The following is a 6,000-nucleotide window of genomic DNA, read 5'->3' on the forward strand; positions in this document are numbered from 1 at the left end:
TGAATAACATTGTTAATAGCTCTATATATTGGCATGGAGGGAGTTTCTCCCCTCCCTTACCTCAATTACCTTATATGCCTTTACATTCAGAATTGTGGAAAATATCAGCTGCCTTCCAACCCATAACAGCATGGAAGGGGCAATTTAATTCAACAGTATCTGGTCATTCCTTACATTTTGATAAAAATTCAACCCATTGGATTAAAGCATGTGTTTGTTTACCTTTTGTATTTTTGATAGGACCTACTTTTTATAATGCCTCTTCTGGGTTACTTACTTGTCAAAATTGTTCCTTTTACACTTGTATCAATTCTTCTCTCCAATTTCAGAATGACTATTCTCTATATATTCTAAAAACCAGATCTGGAGTATGGCTTCCTGTAAAAATGAATAGACCATGGCAGGATAGCCCCACAGTCTATATTGTAGAAGAAATCCTTAAGAAAGTGTTAAAACACACTAAACGGTTTATTGGACTGTTAATTGCTGCCATTTTAGGAATTATTGCTATAGCTACTACAGCAGCTGTAGCAGGAGTGGCATTACATCAGAGTGTACAGACTGTGCACTTTGTGCAAGAATGGCATAAAGATTCTGATGTTCTTTGGTCTACCCAAAGACAAATAGATGGAAAATTAGCTGCACAAATGGCTGATTTACAACAGGTTGTTATACTACTAGGTGATCAAGTAAATAGTCTGCAAAAACAGATTCGTCTTAAGTGTGATTGGAATATTACTTCTTTTTGTGTCACTCCTCACAAATATAATGAATCATCATTTCATGGGGACAAATACCAGGGTCCAGCCCTGGCAGAGTCCAGGGGTTCCCTTCGGGTGAGCGGCATCGACGAAGAAAAGGAAGCAGTCGAGTGTTGGTTGAGTGCAGAATCAAGGCTACTTTATTCTTTTAGTCAGTGCTTATATACCCTAAAACCAGTCATTCTTTATAGAGGTTTTAAGGAGGTGGGGAATGATAAGATTGTATCAGGTGCAGCAGCTAGTCAACTGTGAAAAGCCATCTACAAACCTTATCTTGGGAAGCTCAGCCCCGGGCGGACTTAGCTCTGGTATGTAATCCTAAGGGTCAGAGGTCTCATGAATTCCCTCCTGATCACACCCTAAGGAATCTTCTCAATCTCGTAATGGACTCTATCTACTTTTGCTTATGGGATAGATAGGCCTGTTGCTAGCAGATTTGGTTTTGTGCTAGAAGGGTTTTTGTGCAATCATGAGCATTCCAGATTCTAAATTGGCAATCATAATTCCAACAGAGCCAGAAGAGGCAGGATATTCTGTGTAATATTTTCCTTACCTCTGGCCTGTTTATTGGGACCCATGTGCCCCCAGGGACTGTGTTGCTGCCATGCAAAGGTTTCAAGGAGGGATTTTAGGTAAGAGTCAGACTAGTTTTTAGGGAACATAGAAGAACGCCAAGCATCAGAAGATGAAAGGACGAAGGCCTGGGAGTGGATGGTGGGGCGGTCCCGAGAAACCCCCGGAGGTCCGGACGCCTTTGCGTGTGGAGCGGTCCCGGAGGCGCCTTTGCGTGCCAGCTCCTTGAACCCAGACCTTGTCACGGGTGGGGTTTCTCTCGCCGGCTCCCAACAGACAAAGTTAAACAACACCTCTTAAATCAAGGTAATCTATCTCTGGATATAAATAACTTACAACAAGAGATTATGGAAACTTTCTCTCAGAAACTACACCTTTTGCAAGGATCTAATCTGCTGGATGCAGCAGCAGATGGGATTTCTCAATTAAATCCCATCCCTCACTTGAAAACTATTGGAGGATCAATGGCTGGTTTTATGTTAATTTTTATATGTCTTTTTTCCTGTTTCTACCTAGTCTGGCAGCAAATCACCAAGAAAGTCAACGGACAACAACAGCAATTAGCGACTATCGCTTTGGCTTCTATGATCAACAATAATCATCAAAAATAAGCTTCTAAAAATAAAAAAGGGGGATATGTAGGGAATATGCTATGCACAGGCCTGTATTATAATTAACAGGGCTTCTTTGAAAAATAAGAATGACTTTCTCATCACCCCCAGGGAAGGGCTGGGAGCAGTAAAAAGTACATCGTGGAAAAACATCTTGAAAACAAGATGTTGAAGTACTGATGTGACTGATGGAAAACCATTAGTGACTGTTCTCATGACCAGAGCCTTGAGGGAGTTGCTGAGAAAGGTCGTCACTAGCTGAAGGGCTAAACAGAGTCATGAAAGGCCTGAAGGTTTGAACATTAACCAGAATATTGAGACTGTGCATTGTATATCATTGTCCCTGATCTGAGATTGTAAAAAACAGATGTCTTTAGAGCACATACAAGGAGGTAGACGTTGGCAGGAAAAAGCATGCAAGGATCAGGATCTTGGCTTTTGCCTGCCAATGGCATCAGCCCCCTGATCCCCACCTTATTTCTGAGCCTTATTTTTCTTTATTCTTCTGTGGCCCCACTCATTCCGGTTGGTTTGTTGTTAGGCTGGTCCCAACAAGTTCAGACTGGAGGACCTGGATGTGGGCTCATGGCTAATGTGGGTTGCCTGGAAGGGTGGGCATGCCATAGTGTCTTAGCTCAGTTTCCCTGGGACACAGATGCTGTGACTGAGGTTTGCGTGCCTGGATTGATTGGTTAAGTCATGATCACACTTGTGGAGGAAGGAAGGAAGTGGAATTGGGAAGAGGACTGTTACCCTGCAGTGTGTTAGAATCAAGGCCTGAGCTGAGCCCACAGGGAGGGATGGGTGCATTGGTCCTGGAGGTGGGATCCAGAAGGTTCCCCACAGCATCGACTCCATGGAGTGGATTTTGTGATGTCTTTTGGAAGGGCAAGAATCATTATGCAATCTGTAAAATAACCTGGTAAAATCCCGGAGATGATTTTGTCAGTTACCTTTAGTATTTTCTGTTATTTTGAGTCGCTAATGAAGGTTTCCAATGCATTTGGAAGGAAAAAAAAACAGACCTTGCAGTGTTTCTTTGGAAGATGTTGAACGCTCATTGGGGGATGTGCATCAGCATACGCATCTGTCTTTTATCATTAGACTTTGGAGATAACACTTTTTTCACTAGGGTCACCATGACTAAAAAGAGATGTTGAGTCTGGCTGGTGCTTGGGCATATTCCTGAATTATTCCATCATAAACCTTGGAATCTTTCCAGGGATTGCGTAGCACGATGGATGGATTATTACTGAATGTGTGGAGAGTGTGTTGAACCAGATGAAATTTCATAAGGATCTTTCAACCTAGAAGGAAAATGGTGCTAAACTTTGATGGCAGAGGGATTTCATTAGGGAGGGGCCGTGAAATCTCAGGATGTAAGGAAGGATCGGGCTCCCCAGGTGGTGCTAGTGATAAAGAATCACCTGCCAATGCTGGAGACATAAGAGACGCGGGTTTGATCCTGAGTTGGGAGGAGGGCATGGCAACCTAGTCCATGGGCAGAGGAGTCTGGTGGACTACAGTCCATAGGGTCACAGAGTCAGACATGACTGAAGCAACTTAGCTCACAGACAAGGGAAGGATTATTCGTAGACTCCGAGGACCATCAGCTCCATAGCAATCTGTAGTACAAAGGCTTATTCTGGAGATGATGCGCCTGCTATTTCTTGCTGCCAGTGCAGGGGTTTCTCTCCATGTCTTTCCAAATCACATGCATGTGCCACATATTTGCATAGTACAGATAAACAGGAACTCTTGTGAACGGTTGGTGGGAATGTAAATAGTACATGGACAACAGTACGGAGGATCCTCAAATATTAAAAAGAGAACATGCACAGGATCTCAGAGCCTCACTTCTGATTATATACCCAAAGGAAGCAGAATGAGTATATTTTTTAAAATACTTATTTATTTGACTCCAATAGGCCTTAGTTGTGGATCATGAGATCTGTTTTGCATCAAGCAGGACCTCTCCTTGTGACATGGGGGCTCTGGAGCATGCCAGCTCTGCCTTTGCGGTACCTGGGCTTGGTTGCTCTGCTGCATGTGGGATCTTATATCCCCAACCAAGGATTGAACAAGGATTGAGTCCCCTTTGTGGCAAGGCAGATTCTTAACCTGGAATTCCTGTGACCACCAGGAATGTCCTGTGAAAAATCAGTATTTTGAAGGAGTTACCTGCATCCATATAACCAATATTTCTTTATTCACAACAATCATTTTTCTTTTTTTTTTTTTTTTTTTTAAATTTTTATTAGTTGGAGGCTAATTACTTTACATCATTACAATAGTTTTTGTTATACATTGATATGAATTAGCCCTGGATTTACATGTATTCCCCATCCCAGTCCCCCCTCCCACCTCCCTCTCCACCCGATCCCTCTGGGTCTTCCTAGTGCACCAGGCCCGAGCACTTGTCTCATGTACCCAACCTGAGCTGGTTATCCGTTTCACCCTAGATAATATACATGTTTCAATGCTGTTCTCCTGAAACATCCCACCCTACAACAATCATTTTTCTTCAAACAACATAGTTTTATCCCTTTTCAGTTCATCATAACGGAACCTAGCAAGGCCCCGAAGGCTCTCAAGGTTGAAAGAATTTATTAGAGTTTCTTTGCATGGTGAAATCAAAGAATAGTTAATTTGGGGATTATAGACTAATAATTTGCACTTGAGTTATTCTCTCCATACTCTGTCAGTAGTGGAGCTTTTATAGACTCTGGCCCCCTAAAACCTCCTCCCCTGTTTATGGCTGTTCCCATATGATATTTCCCAATGTCTTCTTTTGTTCCCAAATAAAACCAATAGTATGCACCTGATTTACATGAAGTGAAAACAGGAAAATAAATATATAAAATATTAGGAAATAAACTTCAGAACTAAGGTTAAACGTGGTATCTCTTTTTGACCTTGGAGAATTCTGAAGTAATTTCTTTTTGATTGTTTATTTATTACTGGCTGAACAGTTGTGGCTCAGGGGCTTAAATACTAAAATAAATACTAAATAGAAGTCCAGTTTCCCAAAGGATATTAAAACGTTGATGTAACATTATAGAATTAATAAATATGCTCCATAGTTCATTGTCAGCTGTAGTAGAATTTCCTTTCTCGAGTTTTTTTTTTAATATTGTGATGGTGTTTGCCATACCTCAGCATGAATCGGCCATAGGCATTCGTGTGTCCCCTCCCTCCTTCCCCACGTTGTCCCTCCAAGTTGTCACAGAGCAGTGGCTCTGGATGAGCAGTCATATATCAGACTCCCACTGGCTATCTATTTTACATATGGTAATAGATATGTTTCAATGTGATTCTCTCAAATCATGCTACCCTATTTCTTTTGTTTTTTCAAGTTTTTCCTTAGCGTTCTTTTTTCTGTCCACATGTTGTGACTGAGATTTAAAGTTTAATTTACATTTCTTCCCTGCCTTACACTAACAAATACATAAGTCAGTGGGTTATTTTGAGACTTTTGTAACATGTGAAAATGCACATAAGACAATGACAGGGAACACAGTAGCTGCCCTATAAACATGAAGAAAGTTCCTTTAGGACTTGAGTTCAGTCAGTTAATACACATAGAAATATTTATAAATAGTGCAAAGTTGGTGATAATTTTGGTGAAAATAAGTTGGAATGTCTTCTCAAGATGTTATTTTGTAGTCTGCTTTGTTGTCCACATCTGACAGAGCTTTTGGAAACAGCAAAGAAAAAGAATATATAATTTTTAAACAAAAATTAAAACTGCCTAATTACCATTAAATGATCATCTAGTAATTTTTGACATTCCATTACATTGAGGAAGTATTCACTTGTATATTATGATGTAAACACGTTTTTCTCAAAAGCATTTGAAGCTATGTCATCATAAGCATGGAACAGAAACAGTTTCTATAAAGAAGAATGCAGTTCTCATTACAGGAAATTTTTTCTCTCTTCTTTAATACCTTTTAAAATTTATTTTTGGCTGTGCTGGGTCTTCACTGTGTCCCTCTCTTTTCTCTCCTTGTGGCGAGCAGGGGCTATAAATTCTGTACCTAAAATACAGAAAC

The sequence above is a fragment of the Odocoileus virginianus genome, unplaced genomic scaffold, assembly GCF_023699985.2.
Source record: "Odocoileus virginianus isolate 20LAN1187 ecotype Illinois unplaced genomic scaffold, Ovbor_1.2 Unplaced_Scaffold_24, whole genome shotgun sequence".
Taxonomy (NCBI): Eukaryota; Metazoa; Chordata; class Mammalia; order Artiodactyla; family Cervidae; genus Odocoileus; species Odocoileus virginianus.